The following is a 24,430-nucleotide window of genomic DNA, read 5'->3' as shown; positions in this document are numbered from 1 at the left end:
ACACTGTGGCTTTCCAGTACTTAAAGGGAACTTATAAAAAAGATGGGGACAAAACTTTTTACAAAGGCCTGTAGCAACAGGACAAGGGACAATAGTTTTAAACTGAAAGGCAGTAGATTTAGATTGCAGAGAAAGAAGACATTTTTTACAATGACGGTGTGAGACACTGGAACAGCTTGTCCAGAGGAGTTGCAGATGACCTGTTTGAAGTGTTCAAGGTCACACTGGACAGGGCTTTGAGCAACCTGATCTAGTGAAAGATGCCCCTGCCCATAGTAGGGTGTTTGGACTAGGTGATCTTTAAAGGTTCCTCCCAACCCAAACCATTCAGATTCTATGATACAGCAAAGCAAAGGGCTTCTGGATACTGAGTGACTTCAATCAGAACTTACTTAGACACATGGTTTAGATCCTTAGCACCTAGTAAGAACTGAAGTTCCGCTTCAGCCTGTCCCTGAATGAGGTGATAACGTGGCCCCTCTCTTCTACCTTAACACTTATTTTCATGAGGCATCTGAGATATTCAGTTCTTAAGACCTATGCTGACAAAACCTGATTGACTTTGGCTGACCAGTTAAAGCGCGTCTTGCCTTTTTTAGATGAGAAGGGAGAAACAGCAAGAGAGAGACAGGTTATCATAGGAATTAAGAAATGAGAAAACAATGACATTTCTATGATCTTCAAATATTACAGTCCAGCTTTTTCAAATACCATATTCAATTACCTACTTTAACTTTTTTAAAGAAGTTTCAAAATACATAAGTGATATGAAGACTGGAAAGCTGAAAAAAATTCTGAAATAATATCTGAGACTTCTCATTTTAAGACCATCTCAAGTACTTCATTTTACAGAAAGTCTTAAAACATATTTCCATTATGAATCAGAATTAACAAAATGTCATGCAAACTGATTATTTTCCCATCCCAGTACTAGGGAGTGGCCTTCCATATTAAATTAATACAAGTCACTCAAAGGGTGAACATTTCTGCCAACAGATGAGAAGTTTGATTTTAGAGATAACATTTTCTGAAAAATAAATTATCATTCCTTTTTAATCTTTTTCACACTGTCTTGTTTAATATAACTTTCTCCACCCTCACAATGACCATGGCTAATCTGAACAGGGAGACTACAATACAGCCTAAGTAATTAGTGCAATGCTAGTTATTTTAACCACCAAGTTGGAAAGAATTCTCCATTTCCAGCTAAAAAATATGATGGAGGACATGCCTTACAATGGGAACTACAAAATAAGATCACTTAAAAATCCTAAAGTAAAAAATACATTAAATTCTTTCAAAATAATTTCTACTTACTCCCTTGTAGAATTTTTCCTTTTAAGTAATCTCAGTTTTTGTAATACTAATCAATGACCACAGCAAGGTCACTTTTTGATAACCTGTCAACAGCCTAACCACTAGAGGCACAAGAGCCCATTTACTGAAGTGTCTTGTAAAGGAATGAGAACACAATACTCAGATTTTTACAATTTAGACCATCTCAGAATAGATACACTTTCTCAATATTCTACTCAAGTGTGATAGTCACTAAACATTCTTTTGACATAAAATAGACAGCAGATGAAAATAATGGAGTTTTAGTCTCCTGACGTCTAGCTAAGGAAAAGCAACAACGTTAAATAATCTATAGCAAGAAACAAAAAGAAGGTTCAATGTACAGAAACTGAAGCTGGAACACTCCAGGGCATTCCCTGCAACAGAGTAGTTTTTGCAGGGTAAGTGACCTCTTCTGAAAATTAAATAATCCTGGTCTTCTCCTTAAGTGAAATGGAATACAAGTATTGTCACATCAAATACATAAAATAATTTACAAAAGAAAAAAAAAGTTTTGGTAGTACAATCACAAGAGTCACACAAATGTTCTTGTAACCGTATTATCTACACAACTACAGCATGATAGTGTAAAATTACACAAAGATTACCAGTAAGCGCACTAAAAGGATGTAATTAAGTCACTCTTCAATGAAGCTTGACACAAGCCCACCAAGAAAGAGCTAGCATATATAACTGTTCTTATCAGATTATCAACAGAAAGAGTAGATTGACTAAAAGCCCATGCCAGGCAAGATATTTCAACTTCAACAGATTTTTTTCTCTGTAATTCCCCTTCATATAAAAAAAGAAGTTTCTTTTAAGGGGCTTAAAAGGAAGGCCTTTTTTCCAGTTGTTTCTAATCTTGGAAACCATTGACCAAAGGCAAACCACAAAACCCCGTGAATTAATCTAAGGTAACCTCATCTGTATTATCAGCACCAAAAGGCCTCTGAAAATTATGCATCCACACAACAAGGTTCTGAACATTTTTTTTGTAACTGACAAAAAATAAGTAGATTTAATGCTTTAACAACTTTCAAGCTTTCTTAAAGATATACCTACTATCAGCTCTTGAAGTAACAGAAAATATTGTAATAGGAGAGTAAAAACCATATCCCTTACTATTATCCTTTTTAGGTAAACTTAAGGTTCGCAGAATTGTTCTTGGAGATCATAAAAAGGTAACTTAAAAAGGAAGCAAACTGTCTGCAGGCTTAAATTCACTACACTGGGGTCTACACTCTCAGTGGAAAAGAAAAATCACAAGTTCTACATATTGGAGGAAGTTGAAAACTGATGTATTGATTTATTTATTTATTTGTTTGTATAATCTGCAAATAAAAACTCTCAAGCCCCACAGTTACTCTAGAACACATTTTGATACCTCTACTACAGAGAAGCCAATCTCTTGGAAAAAGCTACAGATGCTACCTTTTTGCTTCCTTCCATTCCCAAAAGGGATAACGTGTATTTCCAGTGCTTCACTCTGCCTGCTGCTATATGTTAGCAATTAGACAAAACAAATTCTCACACAATAGTTATGGCGACTGTTTTATACAAAGTTTCCTCTATTACTCTTAGAAATATGCCAGTACATTACACAGTTTACAATTACCACCTCTCATTTTCAAAAAGTTTTTTTCCCTGCTATGGTCTTTGACAATGTATGACAATTTATCAATGCACAGAGGAAAAAAAAAAAAGAAAGATCATAGAATTCTTTTTTTTTTTTTTTTTTTTTTTTTTTATAATGTGGATGTGTGTCCACATTTTTTAACCAGGACAAAGTTTTTTAGAAGTAGTTATTTTTTCCCAGATTGGTTGTCTTATAAGCAAACAATCCTTCCTCTCCCTGACAATTACATATAGAAAAATATGCAAATCTTAATTAGTAGAAATCACAGTTAAAATTTTATCAAGTTTGCTCAATAGAATACTGAAATCACATATTCACTTCAGTAAATTTCAGTCCCCTCTAGAAGACAGATAATCAAAAGCATGGTCACATAATATGATGTTAACAGAAGTCCAAAATTGTTCTTGTATATTACAGAGGAATCAGCAATTTTACCATCATTTCTTTTGTTTCTTTCAGTGAAAAATCTAAACAAATCCTTAACATACAAACTAAGCAGCCACACACTGGGGAGGGCACTGTCAAAGCCCAGAAACAAAGCCTATTTAAAGTCCAGCAAACAATGGCATCTGTGTCCTTAATAAATTTCACATGGCATTTAAAAGACATGTGAATTCAGAAGTAAAAGAATTTGTTATTTTTTAATCACATTCATCAATAACCTAAGAAATTTGGCTGCACAGTCTTCAAAGCAAGGACAGCTTTTTTATGCTTGGTGATGTTTGATGTTATTGTACAACAACAGCAGACCAGGGACTTGATTCATGACCTAGGCCCTGAAATACTATCACAAAACAAACAAACAAAAAAGATAATGCCTATACTATAAACAAACCTCTGCCTCCATCTCAGTCTGGACAACTTCTGCCAAAAAGCTTCAGAAGCAGTGCCATGCCATGAGAAACAGATTAAAACACCTGGCTGGAATCAAAGCAAGGAACACTAAAAGCAGACTGAAGCATAAAGGCAGACCTGTGAATTAACTTTTAGATATACATAGAACTTCCTTTTTTAATAAGTATTATTGGGAAGTCCAAGAGTAACAGAATCTCATTTGTAATGGATATATGTTTTAAAGTTGACTGGTGTCTAACAAGGCTGGGCTTATGCTATAGTTCTAGCATAACTCAAGTCAAGTCAGAGAACACACAGAGGAGGCAGAAACCAGTGTGTGGGTGTTACTGCAGGATTTTTTCTCTTGTAAATCTGCAAGCTTATTTTCATAACACTTATCCAAATGAAAATCTGAAGCTGCTAATCTGTATAAAAGCTTAATGGAATTACTCAAAGGATTCATGAGCTACCATATAAGCCTCATTCACTTAGGTTAGCAATGAAAAAGAAGGGAGGTATAACCAAGATGACACCAAGGGAGTCAGCAGTACAATTCTTAGGTTTCTGCATTGGGACTTGCACTGCTTAACAAATTTGTAAGCAACCTGGAAGATAACATGGGTGACAAAGTTAAGAAGCTACCAAATGACAGCAAGCTATCAGGGACAGCAAATACAAAGAAGGACCTTATGAAACCAGACTGGGCAATAAAAAGGCAAACAAAATTCAGTATCAGTAAACTTGAAATAAGACACAGGGGGAATAATAACCTCATGCTATGAATACATAGAACAATGAGTTCTGAGCTGACTATTAATCCCAGGATCTATTTCCTAAGTAGCATGTTAGATACTTCATGAAACTCAAACCCAGCAGTAGTCTAAAGAGCAAATCACAGAAAAAAACAAAGTCACGCTGCTTCACTAAATTAATTGTTTGCATTTATATCATACATAACATGCAACCTTGGACCTACAATACCAAAGACGACATGCCTCTCCATGGATAGAGATTAACTGTTCAATGTTTGTCAGTTGGGGTTTTTTTTTTCAATATTAATAAGAACTATGTACAATACTTTACACAACAGCTACTAGAAATTCCTTGCCAAAAGATAGTGATGACTCAAAAAAAACACCCAACAAAAATTAGATGGGTTTCAAAGGGAATTGAACATGAGATCCCTGGAGAGTTTCCAACTAGACAAACCACAACAGGTTCAGGAATACCCTAGACTGTAAACGGTGTGAGGCTGAAGGACTATTCAGGAGAGATATCACATACGCTCTCCCTATTCTTTTTTGTCCTTAAAAGCTCACTTACAGATGCTGTTGCAGACAAGTACCAGATTTGACAAAGCCTTTGTCTGAACCAGTACAGCTGTTCCTATAAAACATTTATGTTCACCGTAACACAAGAACAACATTTCAAAAACCAGTAGCTGGAGGAGTTCAATTAGCTGATCCACTCACAGGGCTGCACATTATTAACGATATGAACTTTGTTACAAGAAGCAAGAACATCAGTCCTGTCAAGAGAGCAAAAACTGAACTATGAGAAACAATTGTTAATGGACTGCAGAATTAGCAGGTGCAGCACCTGCACTAGGGGTTCAGCTGCATATGCAACACCTCAAATTCTCAGTAATCTGAACATTCCCCACATTCTTAAAACAAACACGTAATATAAGATGGAAGATGTACAACTTGTAAGTTACAAAAAAAAAAAAAAAAAAGGCAAGATGGAAAGAGGAAAAAGCACGACCCAGCAGCAAAACCAACAAACACTGTGAAGAATAGTCACAGCATACTACATTCACCACACAACAAAACTTCATCAGCTTACAGAATTGTAAGAAGGTCTGAAAGTGGCTTCATACATAGGCTTTTCTGAAAGGGTTCCTATTACATATAGCGGACTTGTAAAAAAGCATCTCCGTATAGAGGACATTTAGGAAGTGGTTCTTCACTACACGTAACATGACTTAAAAATTTAATTAATAAGCCCTAATAGTTGACAAGTTTTGCAGATCGTGGTTCAATAGGTGTCTTGGTAATTGAGGAAGTAAATTTTATCTTCAAGACATAAGCACTGTTATTTCATAGCATTACTCAGGAAACTGCTTCAGGAAGTCAAGACTCAATATTAAAGATGCATAAAAGTAACCAAAATCAAGCACTTCATTATGCAGCATGTAGCCACCACTTCCATTTAAATTAATATACGGGAGCCCAGAGCATTCCTGACAAAATAAAACCTGACAAATAAAACAATTTCTGGTATCAGTTTGTTGTGTAGTTGTACCAGGTAAGGGTAAGTACAGCTCACTTGTAACCTGCAGCCCCTCCACCCCAAAACATTGTGTCTTCAAAAATTTCAATATTAGAAGGGGCTTACAACTGTTAAAAACACCTTCAAGCATTGATGAGATTTAGTAAATTTAAAGATATAAGATATTTATAGACTGTCTGAATTTAGAGGAGTGAAATACTGCTTCGCTAATTTCAAATGCCCAGCTGCCATTAACAATGGCAAAATTTACATTATTTTAGTAAGAATTTGACCAAACTAGGTTATCCAGCTACCAATATAGTTATAATTCCATTTATACTTAAAAAATGATGAATATAAACTGCCATGAGAAATTTTTTTACCAGTTTAGTTTGTTACTGCCCAGACTAGATTTTGAACTAAATTTCAAGTTTCTTTAAAACTGGTGTTTGAACTAAAGTTTAGTCCTCTACCACTTTTTTTTTTTAACCTTATCTGAAATAAGACAAATGTACACACATCACATAACTTAGAAATATGGTAATTTTTTATAATTTTGAAATTACAAATCAGCATCTAATAACAAGGAATTTAAGTAAATATTTTCACATTTAAAATTAACGATAAACAATGCTGCATATAACGAACAAAATTTGAAGTACTACTATTGCCAGCACAAGTAGCAGTTTGTAAAAAACAGAATTGATGGGGTTTGTACCAGCAGTACTTTTTAGGAGAACGACAGCAGCAGCAGCATCTTGACAGTGAAACCTGTGTGGCTGACTCAAAGGCTAGTCTGCATAACACAAACTGCACTACAACCGCATATTGCCACTGAGACTGCATGTTTTACTGGTTTTTCTCCTCATCCCTTCCTGGCATTCTCACCTTTTTGTCCTTCTAATTAACCCATTCACTGTATGGTTGCAGGACAATCTGGATCTGATTGTTCTCAATGCAAAAAATTCATTTTTGGTGGGCCAGCCTTCAAAAAAATACAAGTAAGCAATCAACTCACTCCGCTACCACAAAATTTCTACATCTGGCATAAGAGAGGAAGCGGGGTTGCCCCTTTCCGTAGTTGCCCATTGTTAGATCCACTTAAGTATAACAAGAAAACACCAGGAAGGCACAGTTCAGAGGCTACATTTTAGCTAACTCAGATGCAAGTCTTTCTTACCACCCTTACTCTTTGCAACTTCAAGTGTGGAAGCCAATCCAGGTACTTCAACAGATATGATGGGTACTTCCAACATTTTTGCAGAAATTCCCTACTGACCCATGCCACAGTATCCCATGTTTATATCATTCAGCATATTAACCCTCAAAACAAACAGAATCCTACCAGAACAGTAGCCTGAAAATGACAAAGAAATTACTGCTCCCTTCAAGCTTGGTATGAGAGAGGCAGATGTTGCACAGTAACCAGCCTAGAACATCATGGATCACCAAAGTGTGGAGAAGCCAAGAGAAAACATGAGCGCCGATGCAGAAGGCACCACATGTACACCTCAAAAATGTAGGCATCACTTCAGTTCATACTTTACAGTACTCCCCAACCATTGGTGTAATTTCAGCATCACTGACATCAGGTTTAAGACTGTTCTGTTACATTACATTTCTTTTTATCATTGAAGACATTAGTATGATTTAAGTTTTTCAATTTAAAACTGCAGATCTTAACCAGCGTACTAAAGCAAAGCCACTGACAAACACCTCGCTCTCCTCCTTTTACCTCAAGTCTATTACACACAGGGATTGCCTGAATGGACTGCTACAGGGCCCGAGAGGTCCTGGGGAGAAATACTTGTCTAGCTGTAACTTCAAAGAAGAGACAGTTACACTCTGTTTTTGTTCAGTCCCATGAGAATTTTCACACGGATGCTATTTATCAAAAGCTGTATCTTTTACTTTGTACACAAGCAACAGATCACACATCACTGATTACCATCATCACACTTATAACACTTTCTCAGATTTAAGGAAACATAAATGGAATTAAAAACCAAAAACGAATCACAAAGGCTGCACACATTTTAAACTCACTGAAACATTTACCTTCTGGCCTTTTGGCACGTAAAATCTGTAAGCTTTCTACTACTTGTGTCTCACTATATCTACTAATCCTTCTATCACCTAGAATATACGCAGGGCTTAACAGTGCAACAGAGGATGCAAAGTAACGGGAAGACCAGATATATGCTCTCGACTATTCTGATCTGTCTCCTTCCTGCCCCTCCTGATGTCTTTGATTTACTCAACTTTTAGAGCAGTTCAAACTACCTGTTACTAACAACTATTTGCCTGTGTTTGAACTCCCTTCCCAAGCAAGATGGCAACGGCTTGGAAGCCTGAGCACCAAGTTATGTGTGCATACATTAAAATAAACTTGCCTCCAGCTCCCCGACTTCTCAAGTGTGCAGACACAGACAGCAGCATGCCCCAGCAGGTGTTGCCAGCCCCCTCTAGGGCACAGGCAGCCACCAAAAGGAATCACCCCCCATGTGGGGCCACCAGTGAGACCACCCTGGTAACATGTTCAGTGCTCTTCACACCAGCTGGAATGCTAGTGCAGCACCAAGCAGCCCCATGGCCACTCCTTTAGTGCAACCATATAGGATTAATTTTAATTAATACACAATTTATTCTTAGGCATACATTGCATCTTTCAGTTGAGGAGGGAAAAGGAGATGAATTATGAATTCCAAAGATCCAATAACCACTGCCCATTTGAAGGCTATGGTATTTCTCCAGCTATTTATACTTTCAAAGTTAATAATCCAGCTGTATATAAACATTTAACTAGTTAATGACCACACGATATACTTTACTTTGTTTTATTAATGCCTTTAATTTGTATGAAGGTCTTCTCTGAATGCTTACTATTGAAGTTTTCTATACTTGGTCTGTGATTCAAGGAGGTAATTACTACCTTTTAGAAAAGCTTAAAATAGCCTCACGAAGGGCTTAAAACCAAACATAACTATTGCCTAACTATATAATCTCTTCAACAGCTCTTTTCATAAAAAGAAAAAGATGTTATCACAAATTCAGTAGGAAGTCACATATAGTCAATGTCTTCATTAATAACTGTGTAAAAGTGTACAATATGTGTCAGCCACAAAGAGGCTCAGTAATCGCAAAGAGTTCTGAAAAGTTGAATTTGCAAGCTCCATGACTTAACCAGCAGAAAAGATACCAACATTGCAGCAAAGAAAATATGGCAGACCTACAAAGGAAATTGTTTCAAATGCTTTTTTCCTGCATCTAATTTTTAACCAAAGTGCTGGTACATGAAATTCTATGTATTTATGAAATTGAGATCAGAAGCAGGAGTAACAGAACACAATAACAATTCACATGAGAGAATATACATTTTAGCATTTCAGTGCATTCAGTTGATGTTGTAAGACCACCAGGAAAACAACTCTTGTCTTCCTTCTTTTTCCATAAAAACATTTGTGATGTCTGTTGCCCTATAGTATCTCCACTTTCATGATTAAGTATGTTGCTTAAAAATGCTACTGCTTATTTAAAAAATAAAAAAGTTTACAAAATGAACAGGTAAGACAGGTTAATATTGCTCTTAAAATAACAAATTTGCTGTTTTCTACTTCAAATGACAGCCGGAAATCTTACCTTACTAAAATGCAAAATATTTAGCTATCACCACCAGAAAACCTCTTACAAAAACAGCAGGTCAGCACTATATTACTTCTCTTCAAGGAAGTTACTCTACTGTTAACCAAGGCATTTCTTTCACAACTCAAGAACAAAGTTACTAAAAACTGGAACCCTGAGGTTTCTCTCAAGCTGATATCCTGTTTAGAGAGAGAAGCTGGTAAAAAAATTGTATAAATATGAAAATTAGACTAATATCTGAACTTGCAGAAGTATTTTAAAACTCTCGTGTCACTCCACACAATTCAACATGACTCCCAGCAAAGCAGCTATAAAAAATTCAATAAAGCAAAAATTACTATAGGTAATTCAATTTCACTGTTAAGTGAAATAAGCAGCAGAGTGAACTTCTACCCCAGAAGACAAAACCAGGAGAATAGAAATTCACTCAACCACAACCTTTAGCTAATTAGTAATAGTCATTAGCTCAAAAACTTCAGCCAGAATTAAAATATCATGAAACAGTAGTTTTTCCTGAAGGTTTGTAAGTAAAGTTATCAATCAGACAAATCACTGGAAGCTGGCTGTTTCTTTCAAGATGCTCCAGTTTCCCGAATTCAATGCAGTTTTAATGTTGCACTCCCACTCGGCCACTGAGTCTTCAAATTTATTTCAAGTTTGTAATAACAGACTACAGAGTTGCAAGGATTTAGAGAGATTTAATTACTCATGCAATAGCAGCAATACGCATTACTGATTTGTTCATTAGTAATGCTTCAAGCAGCCTTTTTTCTTTAGGCTAATAAAACACATTATTTTCTTAAAAAGCACATATGACAAGCTAAACGACCAGAATAATTTCCTTAATCACTCTGTGTATGTTTTATTATTATCTCCGTCTAGGTCCTGACTAAACTAACGCTACCTGGAATAACCTTAGAGAGCATATATATCTTGCAAGTGAACTCTGCTGTTCTGATGTTAAATCTATATAATCTTACAAAAAGTTGCTTTACTTCCTCTGGTCTTCAGCTACTCCTAGCCTCTTACTCTCTTTTCTCTCTCTGTACTTTCTTCCGTGGTCTATACACATGCAAAACCTTGTCTGCAATGGAACTATGACTCCCTTCAGAATTCTACAACCAAGCTGGTTCACCTAACCAAACCATAACAAGAACAAACAACTCTCACACAACTTAATAACATATAAAAGGCATAAAAGCTCCTCCTTTCCATACAGCATCTTAAATACAAGCACATTAAGACAAAAACGATTTGCTTGAATTCAGTGACTGACAGAGCCAACAGAACACTGCAGGCGTCTTCAATCCCGGTCCAGTATTCTATGCAGCAGACCTTGTTCCTTATATAAATTTGATAGTAACTAGGGAAAGATTTTTAAAAGCTACAACAAGAATACAGAACTATCCCGGTATGAACCCTGTAACAATTTATTTTTATTTATTAACAAGGTTTTTTGCAGATATGAGTTTTCATGTGCAATCCTTTCTAGAATAAGGCCTAGAAAGTTACAGACAAAAGTAAAATTAGCATGGACCACATACTTGAAATTTCTGCCTCAGTGAAGTGAAAAAGAGAAATTTAAACATTCCCCAAATTATATTCAAAATAAAAATTGTTACAGCCAGCCTGAGCACAGACTATGCACAAACCTGGGAGGACATAATTCATCTATTACATGTAATATCACAACTGTGAAAAATCATTTAAAATACTTTATAATCGAAATTTCCACACTACTGCCTTAGAAATAAATCACTTGAAAAGACAGATACCAAAGTGGATATGCAGAAGCCAAGTTATGAACAGAATTCAGATGATGCAGAAACAATGAGTAGTTTTATACAGGTAAATCCAAACACTTGCATGTGAGATTATAAAGGAAACGGCAGATTAAAATTTAAATATATTCAGTAGCTTCCAATAAAGCCAGAGGAACAACTTCTAGTAAGAAGTCTGTGAAATAAAATCTTTGTGCTGAATGTTCAAACTAGTCAACCCTTCCCCAACCACCACCACCTCAACCACCACTGTGGCCCAATAAAATACACAAACTCTCAGCATCCACATGCACCCAACCAACTTTCAGGAAAGTAGAACATGATGCTTTTCAGCAAAAATATTATAACTAGCTCACCTCGATATTTTTCTGCTAAAATACTCTGACAGTTCTGCAGTTATCTGATATTTCTGCCTATAAAAATCTGGTAAATTATTTTTAAATTATGAAAATACTCTATACTTCTCCTTCCAATCAGCCAGTTTCCTCCTTGTCTGCGTACTGAAATGCAACTGAGCATTCAAATATCCAATCAAACATTTTTATAATGAAATTTACTCTACCCAGAAAAAAATCTTGGAGCGGGGTTGGGGGTATGAACACAACACAACAACTTGTTTCTTTAATTACATTTACAAATTACCTAACCAGCCTGTCACTGTTCTTGGACTAAATGAAGGATTCCAATCTCTGTTCCACAATACAGAAGAAATTATCCCAATAAACAGAGCATATTAAATAGCTTCTACAAGATCATTTGTATTCCAAGCTCCACTAGCAGTGCAGATAACTTGGGAGAGTTCCTGTTACCTCTCTTAGCCTACAGGAATTCTAAGTTCATGCTGTCTTCATCACATTCTGCTTTACCAGACATTCTTACTCATCTTATTCTAGGAATAAATTATTATTTTTAGTTATTAGCTATTGGTTGTTCCTACCATTATATGATTTTAGAGGCTTCACATTATCAGTCTACCAGATAGGTATGAAACCTATGCCATGAATGCATGTCTTAAGAAAGAAGAAAAACAAGCTGCAATGGAATAACAAGAAATAAGGGTCTTTCAGAAGCTGCAAAATAAAACCAGATTAAAAAAAAAACCAACAAAAAAAGCGGTAAAATTTCTTATTTTGAACACATTAACATTCAGATGGCTTTGAAGGAAATATTTAATGCACAGTACTTTCAACATCCATCATTACAAATTTTGTATGCTGCTTACGCAAAGCTTAAAGAAGCAGCAAACTGGTAGATGATTTTGCTAGGATTCTAGCTAAGCAGATAGAAGGTCTATTCTGACTCTACAGCACTATGCCTAAAACACAATAAAATTCCACAGAAAATTCACCTGTTAGGCATAAAACCATCCTCTCTGCTTACTTCATTCCCCCTATTCACCTAGAAACAAGATGCTCAGGAAGGACAAAAAATGAATTTAAGAGAGGCATCCAGATCTTCCTCTAGCAAACGAGCAAAGGAAAATGCTGACATCATTTCACCCCTATGGAATTTCTCTTACTTGGAAGGATAATGAATAGCAACAACAACAAAAGCAGTGGGGAATGCAGACTATGAAATAGGCATATTAAGATAACAAGAGAAGTCCAAGGCCTCCAATTTTTCCTCTTGGGTCTCCTTCCTTTCCCTCCGAATCCCCTGCCGATGAGCAGAAAAGCCAGAGGGCCATGTACCCAATCCAAATTTGCAGGAACTGTGGTCTCAAAGAATCACTGCCTCCACGGTGCACAGAACAAATGAACTTACAAAGTTATGTTACTGTACATATGGCAATACCTGCTAAGCAGAATATGGCAGAGATATGAACTGCTGATGCTTTCAATGGAGTGTACAAATCGGGATTTCCCCTAAAATTCCTAGTCTTTGAAAATGAGTAAAACACTACAAATATATAGCGTACTACTGATTTTATTCAAGTTACCCAGATTTCCTCTTCTATCTCAATGATCGAAATAGAAGACTTTGATACCCATACAATATGCTTTATTGATCAGAAGGGAGGGATTGTACACTACCACTTTAGCGTATCCATACTGACAAGAAACAGCAGATGGAGGATTAGTACAAAATAAAATCTGTACAGTTACATGTCAATTAACAACCAAGTTCCATGTCATTTACATTCATAAAGTATATTTCTGTCTTCAACAATAAAGAAAAATGTCAATTTCAGACTCCCATGGATTGTGAGGAGCCTGCAATACTTGGGTTTTAAGCACTGCAGTGAAGTAGTTTGTTTTACACAATTATCTACTGAATCATCACGAGCTCACTTTTGACAGCTATGAAACTAAATCTGATCCCCGATTTCCTCCTCATTCCTGGAACACATAAGTAATACACAGTGTGCCACAGAAGGGTAAAATCCTAAACGTTTAAAAGGGTTGGCAAGAGGAAAATCAACTACTCATACCACAGTGTCCTCTGATCCCAAGGCCTATAAACTACAACCCAGACTACTTATATACAGAAAACACTGGACCACAGGCATGCCTTTTATTTGAAAGGATAAGCAAATCCTACTATTTTCACCCTTCAGATCAGTATCAGGTACTGCAATGAGTAATTAAAACAAAGACAAAAGAGAAAAAAACACCCCACATTTGCTTTTCCTCAAAGTTTAATAGCACGACTTAATAAACGTATACTTTTAATCGAGACGACACGGCAGGAAGACAGAAAGGAGTTTGCTGGAACGAAGTGTCAGTTTGTGTCACTTCTGCATTCAGCTGTAACCTTCGCCAAACCTTGTCGTGTCCCCCCCCCCCCCCCCCGCCCACTGCCTACGAGAGGCTGCGGCCCTGCCGCGCCCGCCCAGGCGGCGCGCAGCTCCGAGCGGCCATAGGATGCGGCTCCCGTCAGTCTCCTATCAGCCCAGCTCCTCCTCCTGAAACAGCAGCAGCCCTAGCCTTTCTATCCGCCTTTTGCCTTCCATAGGCCCCTAAAGGACAATGCTGTTGGAAAGAAAAAAGAAAAAAGAAAAAAAAAAGAAAAAAAAAAGGAAAAAAAAAAGGAAAAAAAAAAAAAGGAGGGGAGCGAGTCCCACCAGATCGGGCCCCAGGGTAACCCCGGAACGCCGCAGCTAAGCCAGTGGCGGATTCCATCTATCCCAATCCGAGGCATTTAGACCCATCTCCCAGCTCCTCCTCACCGGTCACCAGCCGCTGTCTGCGCTTTGTATAATTACGCACAGGATGAAAGGTCACGGCGTGAGCCATACCCGCGCACCAGCGGGGCATGGCAGCAGCCCGGGGGGTGCGGGAAGCCCTGTCACTTCAGCCCCACGGTCAGGCTGGGCAGGGAAGGGGCCGCCCGGCTCAGGTTGGCGCTACCCTGACCCGAAGCGCCGCATCCTCCGCTCTCCCTTCCACTGCGGCGGGTGACATGGGCGCAGGCCGGCACCCGCGGCGGGTGGGTGCTGGGGCCGCCTTCGCCTCCCTCCTCCTCTCCTCCCGCGCGTGACCCGGCCCGAAGGCCCAGAGCCCCGGCTCCCACCCCAGGCCGGCACCTCCCCCCGACCTCCCGGGCAAGCCGCTCACCTGGCGCCGGGAGCCCAGGGGCCGGGCCGGGATGGAGGAGCAGGGGGGGAGGGGGGGGGAGGCCGGGAAGGCTCCGCTCCCAGGCTGGCGCTCGGACGGGGGCACCCCGGCCGGGCCCCCGGCCCCGCCCCCGAGCCCTGCCTCGCCGCCGGCCTGCGGCCAGCCCCCCCGCCCGGCCCCTCGCGCTCCCTGTCACCCCCTCCCCGGCCCCTCTCCCCGCGTCGCCGCGCTTCCTCCGCTCTCCCGCCGGCCCAGCCCCTGGCCTCCCCGGCACGCTCCCGCCGCGCTGCGGCAGGCGCCGCCAAGAAGCGGGACGCGCCGTCCCGGGAAACCGTCCTCCCAGCGCCGGCCAGGCCCGGCCCCGCAACTCCTCCTCTTCACGGGCTGTTAGCGGAGGGGAGAGATGAGCGGGCCGGCGCGGGCCTCCTCGGCCGGGCCCCGAGCCGCCGGCCCGGCGCTCCCCGGGGGTCGAGTCCGCCCGTCGCTCAGAGCAGAGGCGGGAAGGAAGGGGGGTGGGGGGGATAGGGGGGGGTGGGCTGCGCGGTGGCTGCCGCTGCCTCCCGGCTCCGTCCTCCCGTTGCCACGGGGAGGGCGGCAGCCGCCCTCCCTCCAGCCCTGCCCCTCCCTCTGCTCCCCGGGCCCGCGGCGGGTATTTACCTGCCGTGGCGGCGCAGAGCGGGGCCCTGGGGCCTCTGGCAGCCGGAGGAGGCGGCGGACTCCGTCCCGCTGCTGCCGTCCCCGAGTGAGGCGGGCGGGACGGAGCCGGGACCTGCCCTGGGAGGTGTTACGTAAACCGGCGGCGGCAGCGGCGGCTCCCAGCGCCACGGGAAGGGAGGGGGGCCGGCCGCTCCGTCACCCGGCAACAGGACTCAGCGCCCCGGCGGACCGCGCCGCAGGCTCCTCCCCGTATCCTTCCGCCTAGAGGGCGGCCCGGATCCCACCGCCCAGGCGTGCGCGGGCCGGGCTGCGGGGCCGCGCCGGGGTGCCTGTGTGGCGCGGCGGGGCTGTGGGGCGCGGGCCGAGCTCTCCACCGCGTCGGCAGGCAAGCCCGGCCCCTCCGGCCCCGGCCGGTAGTGGCCGGGCGGCAGCGAGCCGGCTCCATGGCAGGCCGCCGCGCAGGAAGAGCGGGAGGGAGGAGGAGGAGGAAGGAGGAGGGAGGAGAGGGAGGAGGAGGAGGAGGAGGGGAAGTACTCCTCGGCCCTGGTTGTACAGCCTCGGCCCGCCCCGCCCGGCGGCAGAGCGCCGCGCTGTCCGACGGGCGCATGAGGCGAACAGGGGCGGGTGAGGCGTTTGAAAGTCACCGGCCGGCCGGCGGGCAGAGCGCCTCTGGGGGCCGGCGGGAGGCGGGCGGCGGCCCTCGGCCTGGCCTGGGCTGGGCTCCCTCAGCCAGCTGCCGGGAGCCGCCTGCGCCCCTCGGGAGGGCTGGCTGCGTGGTACGGCGAGAGGGAAACACCCAGGGCCGGGGCGGGAATGCGAAGGAGGAAATGGGGGATAATGGTGGAGTGTAGCGGTGTTTGTAATGTGAGGTCCTTTTGAAATCCTTAACGACTCAGAGGGCAGGGTTAGCAAATAAACTTTATTTCGCTGTTAAATGAAAGCCCGTCTGGAAGGAAAGTCGTGTTTTAGAAGACTGATGCCATTGAAAGTCGGGTTTAGTAGGTGAGCTCCTCAGGAGGCAGGAAAAATTTATTCTGATTGATTAAATGCCAGCTTGATCAGAACTGTTTACATGAACGTAGAGTAATGAAAGAGTAACGTTTTTAGCATAGTAGATGGGTGAAAATGGGCCACTGTAAGACTGAAAATATGACAAGACACACCAAAGTACTAATTAGGCTTCTTAATTGGGAAAATAATAACGCCCTTTTGAGCGTACACTGGGCACCTCACATTTCTCAAATACATGAACGCATACAGGTCTAAGGAAAGTCAATATCATGTAAGATGTCAAACTGTCTTCTGTCAGTGTGTAATCCTAAGGGTTTTCTTCCTTTTATTCACTGCTCAATGTGTGGCTCCTGGAATTCCAAAAGGCAGTATGTCATCTACATTGGCTAACACTGTTCCTTTTGTGTAAATGTCTCCAGTCACCGGAATCAAGCTCATCTCTGAAAAGATGGTCTCCCCCACCCTGGATGTAGTCTGTTTAGGCCTTTTGACAAGTTAAGTCTGTATATAAAAATACATCTCGTAAGAAATAGGACTGCAAGCCAAGATAGTAGCGATTGCCTCCCAGCTTATATACTCAGAAATTTCCTGATACAGGAGCAGCATTACTCGTATTTTTGTTTTAGCTGGGGTTCGCCTTTTCTGAACATCCTTAGCACCTAATTAGTCATAAATTTGATCTAGGCTAGCCAAAAGTTAAATATGCAGAGTTGTGTAGCTACATGAGCTACTGACATTCTCTTAAAAGCTGCTAAGGCAGTAATTGATGTTGTATGAACATGCAGTTAATCAGTGCAGCTTTCTCCAAACCTTGAAGGAGTGCTGCACAAAAGCTCTGAAGAGAAAGTAATGCTTTAAACCCCATGGTAAAAGAACAGCGTTGTTCTCTGAACCATTTAATTACTGTTCAAGTTATTTTCTTGTTGTGAAAAGCTGAAATTGAAAAGCTTTGGGGGAAAAATCCTGCTGACTCTTTTCTGCTGAGTCATTTCACTGGTTTATCAGAAGCGTTTCACCAACACTGTAATACGACTCGCACCAATCACAATCAAATCTTTTGTTCATGAGCTCAGAATTTGAATTCCCCTTTTCAAGGCAGAAATAAAATATAGTAAAATGTGGGACACCTGGGGTTTGTCTGTAATAACAATTGGTACCGATTAAATCGATCTCCATTCAGTCTTCTGAACACATTCTCAATCTATTAATGATTTATATCACCAATATGAATCCGCTTACCTTATTTCACCCTTTCTGTAAACATTTTTTCTCTGAAAGCTCTGTGGAAGGGACAGATGCTCAGAACATCGGTGTTCTCCTAATGATCAGAGCATGCAAGCCAATGACAGATTATTCTGAATATTCACGTAGTTGCTGTGTGACATTTCAAATTGACAGTTCTCGTTTTGTGGTCAGATCTCAGGAATCCCAACAGTGGAATTTTTTGTTTGCTTGTTGGTTTTCATTGGGTTTTATTTTCCTAACAGCCAACACAATTCTGATCTCTGCTTGGCAAGCATTTCAGAAACAGCTGGTACGTGACCATATGCCGTGCTGGCACCACTGTGAGCTTATTTCCCACTTGTCCTCTTGGTCAGTCAGAGCTGCTCCATGTGCTGAAGGACAGCTGGTCCCTTGGCATGCAAAGCAGCTAATGAACTTTTCCTCCAAAAAGCCGTAGGGATAGAGCATGCTAACTCCAATCAGTGGCTTTTCCTTTCTGAACTGCTCTCAGAGATGGAGGTCTGTGAGAACCCTGTTTGTTGCCCCTGTGTGACAACCTGCACACAGCTGGAACAACTAGGTGGGTATGCATAGTCGGTGACAGCACTTGTTTGGAAAATCAAGGCTAAATGATCTGTGTTGAAAAGAATGCTAAACCACATCTGAGTGACGGATGGACTTGTGCTTTTAGCTTCAGAAGTATATAATTATCTCTTTGAAACTACTTTGCTTAATTGCATGAGGGCTTGCATAACTTTTTTACTACTTTTCACGGTCCATTTCAGGTTTTGAGCAAAGACTCATGCAAAAGGTTCACACCTCCCAGAAGTAATAATTTGGTTCAAATGACACATTCAAAGGGCATTCCTCAGCACTAGATCAGGTTTCAGATTCCTTTTTACTGATCCCTCTTTCCTAATAATATCCCTTCACTGAAAAAGCAAGCTGTAGATACCCACAGCATCAGAGAGCCACTGTTGGCAGCATCAAGGACCTCATCTACTGCAGTGAATGGAAAGTCACATTAAATTTCAGTGGGATCTGCATTAGAACACAGTTCAACCTCTTTCCTTGCACACTTCTCTCTAACAGGTTTCAATATCTTTAATAGGAACACACTAGCATGGGGAGTTTGGAAGATCTGAGTCACTTGAAAAATCAGTTACATAATTCAAAGTAAAATTATTTTCTGTTGAATACAACTATATAACCTCAAAATGTATTTTTGCTTTCTTTGAACGCAAACTACATACAGGAAACTCACAGAAACTGCAGGTCAGACAGTGCTGTTCTGTAACAAAAACGTCTGGGCTTGGTGTTGGTATTTCTTTGGGACTCTGCTGTGGATTTTTTTTTAAATCATTCTACTTCAGTGTACTCTTACCCTTTTCCATCCTGCAGCACTAACAATTGGGAAACTCTAATAATACCTTGAGAAACCTTTGGGAAGTCCAAAATAATACATGAACAGGACTCTCTCTTAACGTGCTGCTGTGTGCATACAACAGACCACCTGAAATGTACCGTAAGAAAGACTCAGAGAAGATGTGAAAGAACCAAAATAATTGCCTACACCACTTAGGACAAACAGCCAAGCGGTACAAAAGATAAAGAAAGTGAAAGCTTTTACTACTTAATGAATGTAAAAGTCCAATTACCTAGATACAGCATTTGAAACAATAAACCAAGGAACAGCTTTCACTAGTGGTGTAATGAAAAAACTACAGAAAGTACAGTGTTATAAAAATGAAATAATTTCCACAAGTGATGAAATACAAAACATGTATTACATGCAATAGCATTTTAAGGACAGTTAGTCACTGTAAAATATACTAATGTCTCAAAATCTCATTTTTTTTTTTGTAATGCATATGTAAAACAATTTGATGTCATAATGAGGTACTAATTTAATTGCATTTTTTTTTTGCTACATCAGCTATTGTCAAGCCATTAAGTTAATTACATGTTAAATTTTAAACTAGATGAAACACATTATGACATCTGTTTTTTCCTATTTACTACAGCATTCCAGAATTACTATGTTGGAAATGTTTGAGGTTTTGGCAGCTTGCTGTCTTACAAATAGTTCATGAATACAATTAACCATCCTTGAGTAGCCTGCAGCATCAGCATCCAATCCTTGCCTTACTTGTCAGAAATACAATTATTGTTCCACAATAATTCCACCAAACGTTTTTGGGTTTGAGTGGGGTTTTTTTTCAGATCGTGGTCATATTCTCAGTCAGTGAAAATGCAGAGAACAGAGTTGATAGCATTATACTAGCTGATGATCTGGCCACAGATTTTGGATTGAATATACTAAAAGAGTCATTCCATCTTTATTAATGATCTATATGAAACAAAAAGTAAAAGAAGCACATGAAAATGTATTGAGTTCTTAAGGTAATTCATCAAAGGTGTTATTCTTTTCATCCAATGTATCAGTGTTTTCTTAACATGATATTCTGTTGCAGACCCTAGTAAAAGAAAAGAACCTTTGTGTATTAATGGCTTATGGTCCTGGCACTTTGACATTATGTTTTGACTGATCAAAAAAACTTTCTTATCTGTTCCCATGGCAAAAAACTGCAAAGCAAAAAGAGTGCATGTTTTAAGATACTTTAAAAAAAAAAAAAAAAGAAAAGAAATACCTGTTTTGAAAGCTGTGGCAGGTAAGAGAATCTGTAGGCATGAATTACAGGCTGTAATAAACTCATGTTCTGTATATTTTTGTGTGTGTAACTGTTTTGTCTTTCTGATAGAACTGATAAGCTGGGAAGTGCTACCATTAAAAACAGCTAATTCCATAGGTATCAAAGAACTGTTAAGAGTTTAAGAGTGGCTGATTAACACCAGCAGCCATGACAGAGTTGATATAGAATAGGAAAAAAAGGTCAAGTTCGACAAAAGCAGCATTTGAAAATGGGTATTGAATCCCAACAACAACAAAAACACCCTATTTTCATCTTAGAAAAAAAATGTTTGGAAATACATGCCAAGATTTGGTACCTGCATTTCCAAACCTGTAACTGCGCTAAGGAGAGATGTCTAGCTAACGTGATTGACTACAGGGCTGTCAGCCTGAAATAGAAAGCATTGAGCAGCACAAGAGGAAGAAGGGATACTTTTCTTTCAAGAAGCAGCTAATATTTCAATACTTTGCAACTACACTGATACACTCTCTAAAGTATTTTTCGTGATACTTTGGCTTGCAATTCTAATTGAGTGATATATAGACCCTCATTTGAAGAGTTACTCACTGGGACTTGTTAATGGGGAAAAAACGATCTCACTTTGCAAGCCCACTTTATGTATTGATATTATAAAGGTGTTTTCTCTCAAGCTAGTTATCTCTGTTGAGATGAAAACTACTTGTTTCCTGGTTTCATTAGGAATTTGTGTTGAAATAGGTGTGTCTTTTGAGTTTGATACTGTATCAGTATCAACTGTCAAGAGACAAAAAAAGCAGTCATAGCTTTAACTGGCAGAATGAAAATTGCTGGCTTGATGTTAAAAACCCTCACACATTTCGACAGTTGAAGAGGTCGTGAAACAAAGGAACGGTTAAATGCCTACACCCAGCCAGCTTTTCCAGGTGTAGGGAAGACAGAGGTAATTTTCCCTGAGAAAACAACACTCCTTTTCTCTGAGGCTGTTTGTAGGCCCAGGTAGAACTAAATCATGAACCTACTGTGATCGGATAATACAAGGAGGAGGCACTAAAGACCAAGCTAATCAAGCTACACAAGGTGGTGTATCAGAGGAGAATATGAGATGGTAGGTTTGGGCCACAACTACAGATCACTGAGGGCTGCTGCATCCAGATCTCCTATCGGGGAAGGTTCTTGGCCTGTGCTATATCCAGATGATGCTAGGCAGTTGTTATTGGTCAAGTGGCCTCACAGTTAAGTACTGTCTAGTCCTGTGTTAAAGCCTATGTGCTGGTCTTGGTTTAATGCCACTGTAAACATAACTTCAGAGTTCAAAATCCTGTTCTGTGTCTTCAGAGCGTGCAGGTACTAGTGGAGGATGTAGCTGTGGCAGCCCTGTGCACAGTAATCTGTTGATTTGTGCATTTGTCTTGGAAGACAGAAATGTTTCTTCTAGGACCTTTTCAATCTTGCATAAGCTGAACCCACTGTTTCTGATTTTCTGAAGGAATAAGCAAATGGTAGAATGCCCTAAGATACAGGCCACTCTCTATACCTCTTGGTGCAACTAGGTTACTGTTCAGAAAGGAAGGGCAGAACCAAGAATAATATAAAACCAGACCCAAACTCCCTCTATCTTGTTGCTGAAGATACCCGTTTGAAATAAAAAGTCTAAAAGTCTTGGAATTCAAACCGTATTTCCATTTATATGTGTGCAGTTTACCCAACTCTAATGCAAAATGCAAATACTGTATCTCATGAGTGTGTTGCTAAGAGTCAAGAGGAGGGAGGATATGGACCTCATCCTAAGCTATTTGCTATAATGCTGGTTAGAGCAGTCTTCTGGAAGAGCTCGCTCCACAGGTGGGGTGAGTGCGCTGATGTCAGCTGTGAGTACTAAATGAATTTTGAGCTCAATTCAGTGCTATTCATGGATGCTATGTATGGAAATGGGCTCTCTGGGGATGAGTTGAGGTGCTTAGTTCTCAATTACAGCTTTAAGAGTTCAGTTTGGGATACTTTTAAGTAGGGGGGTGTGTGCGTCTTTGTAGAAAAATTTTCAGTCCAACATGGAAATGCTAGTAAATTTTAAGCTTTTCCATGGATAATAGGTGACCTGAATAGCTCTCTCGGATTTTAGGCGCCATGCAGACTGGAGCTATTACAAAGCTGGTAGGAAGACCATTGAGCAGAGATAGGCTCTTATAACCGAAATGTGTTATTTGCTCTCTCATCTTCAAGACGTACACATTTGGAAAAGGCGGCAGCTTCCCTGCTTACAGTCACCCCACTTTTGAATGAGGGGTAAATTCCCATAGTTTGGATTCAGCTTCTTGAGATATTTGATGTATTTACTATGTGTCTGTGCAGTATTTCTTCTGTGAATGAAGTTAACCATATATATGACACTAGTATTCATGTTCCTTGTTTCATAGATTTACCACCAACTGTCTGGTAATGTATCTTGCAGCTAAACTGAGATATTCAGCTGCAGTTTCTTTTCAGCAAACTCATTAACTGACTTTTCTAGACAGTCAGTGCTTGTCATTATTTGTGACAAGGGAGTTTTGAAAACTGTTACACGAGCTAGTGGTAGGAAAAAGTACTTTAAATGTACTTTAAAAGTACTGCCCCATTTGTGTTACAAAGAAAACCTTAGCAATAGCTCATCTGAAATTTAATAACTGCCTGATTTCACTCCTGTTAGTGGTCTTATCCAAAGTGAATGATAAATGCTTACATTTTTCTGTGATTGGTCTCAAATTTTGAGCGTGTGATTGTTTGCATCAACTATTCTGCTTTCTACAGTTAAATAAGACAATAACAAGCTTCTATGACTTGTTACATCTTTTTTTCACCCAAAGATACAGAGAACGTTTTAACTGCATTCCATTTTTTGGCTCACCATCCCATTTCAGGGGTTCACCCGGGGCAGGTCTCATCCGGGGCAGCCAGGCCTTGAGTTTATGCATTGGCACATTAGATCAGCGTACTTACTTTGCTTGTGACATTGATTTGGGGGGATTTTCTTTTAATTCTGTAATGATTAGGTTCTCCAGTGCACTCCTCTTGTTTTTCATGGTGGTAGGTTTTGTAATGTCAGCTGATACTATATTCGTTTGGCACACCTATTATTTGCATGCACATGAGGCACTGAAGGTGCTCATTATTTTCAGCTAACAAGTAATCTTGTTCCCACTTAATTTGGAATACATTGTTCTCTGTATCCTAATTTTGGCTTTTACAGTTACTTGCCTCATTGCATTTGGATTACAGTGCACCGTGTTTTAATACATCATATTTAAAACGCACAAGATAAAACATCACAATAAATAGATACATAGTTATAATTGCAATGGAAACATTATGGCAGCTAGAGAGGTTGAAATGATTTATCATCTGTCAAGAGTACATCATCATAGATAGCAGCGGACAGTATGGTACTGCTCCATGGAGTAGAAGCTCAGCCTTTCCACTGGTCTCACCAGGCTCTCAGCCTTCCCAGAGCTGAATAAGGAGGTTATACCGACACATTTCTGCACTCACACACAGCGGCAGAACTCTCTACGGACAGGGTCTTGTGATAATATTATTGCAGCAGCAACCCATTCCCAGAAGGAGCTGAGAAGGTTTATCAGAGGATCATGCACTTGCATTCTCCACTTTTTTAACCCTGGAGCTGTTGCTGGACAAATACACCCATCTCTGCTTGCCAAGTGATGGCAAACCACTTCTTCATGTGGAAGCAGCAACTTCTGCTGAGATTCATGCACCTCCTTAGTTATTTCCTTTCATCTCCACTCCAATATTGTATGAGCTGGTAATGATGGT

The 24,430-nt window shown here is 40.6% G+C and overlaps 1 protein-coding gene across 5 annotated transcripts in view; it reads right to left on the bottom strand.

Annotated features, from left to right (window-relative positions):
• Positions 1–16,023, bottom strand: part of KIAA0232 (KIAA0232 ortholog) — a 72,274-nt gene extending 56,251 nt beyond the window's left edge. For 2 of the 5 annotated variants that reach the window (XM_037385353.1, XM_037385363.1), the window contains exon 1: positions 15,714–16,017. The gene's annotated coding sequence lies outside the window, so the exon portion shown is untranslated. Of the gene's footprint in view, positions 1–15,056; positions 15,127–15,713 lie in introns of those variants that run through there. The other 3 variants (XM_037385345.1, XM_037385328.1, XM_037385338.1) reach the window with 3 other exon arrangements.
• Between the last annotated feature and the right edge of the window lie 8,407 nt (positions 16,024–24,430).

The sequence above is a fragment of the Falco rusticolus genome, chromosome 1 (assembly GCF_015220075.1).
Source record: "Falco rusticolus isolate bFalRus1 chromosome 1, bFalRus1.pri, whole genome shotgun sequence".
Taxonomy (NCBI): domain Eukaryota; kingdom Metazoa; phylum Chordata; class Aves; order Falconiformes; family Falconidae; genus Falco; species Falco rusticolus.
Note: the sequence above shows the minus strand (reverse complement) of the source record. Positions and strands in the feature narration are given on the sequence as shown.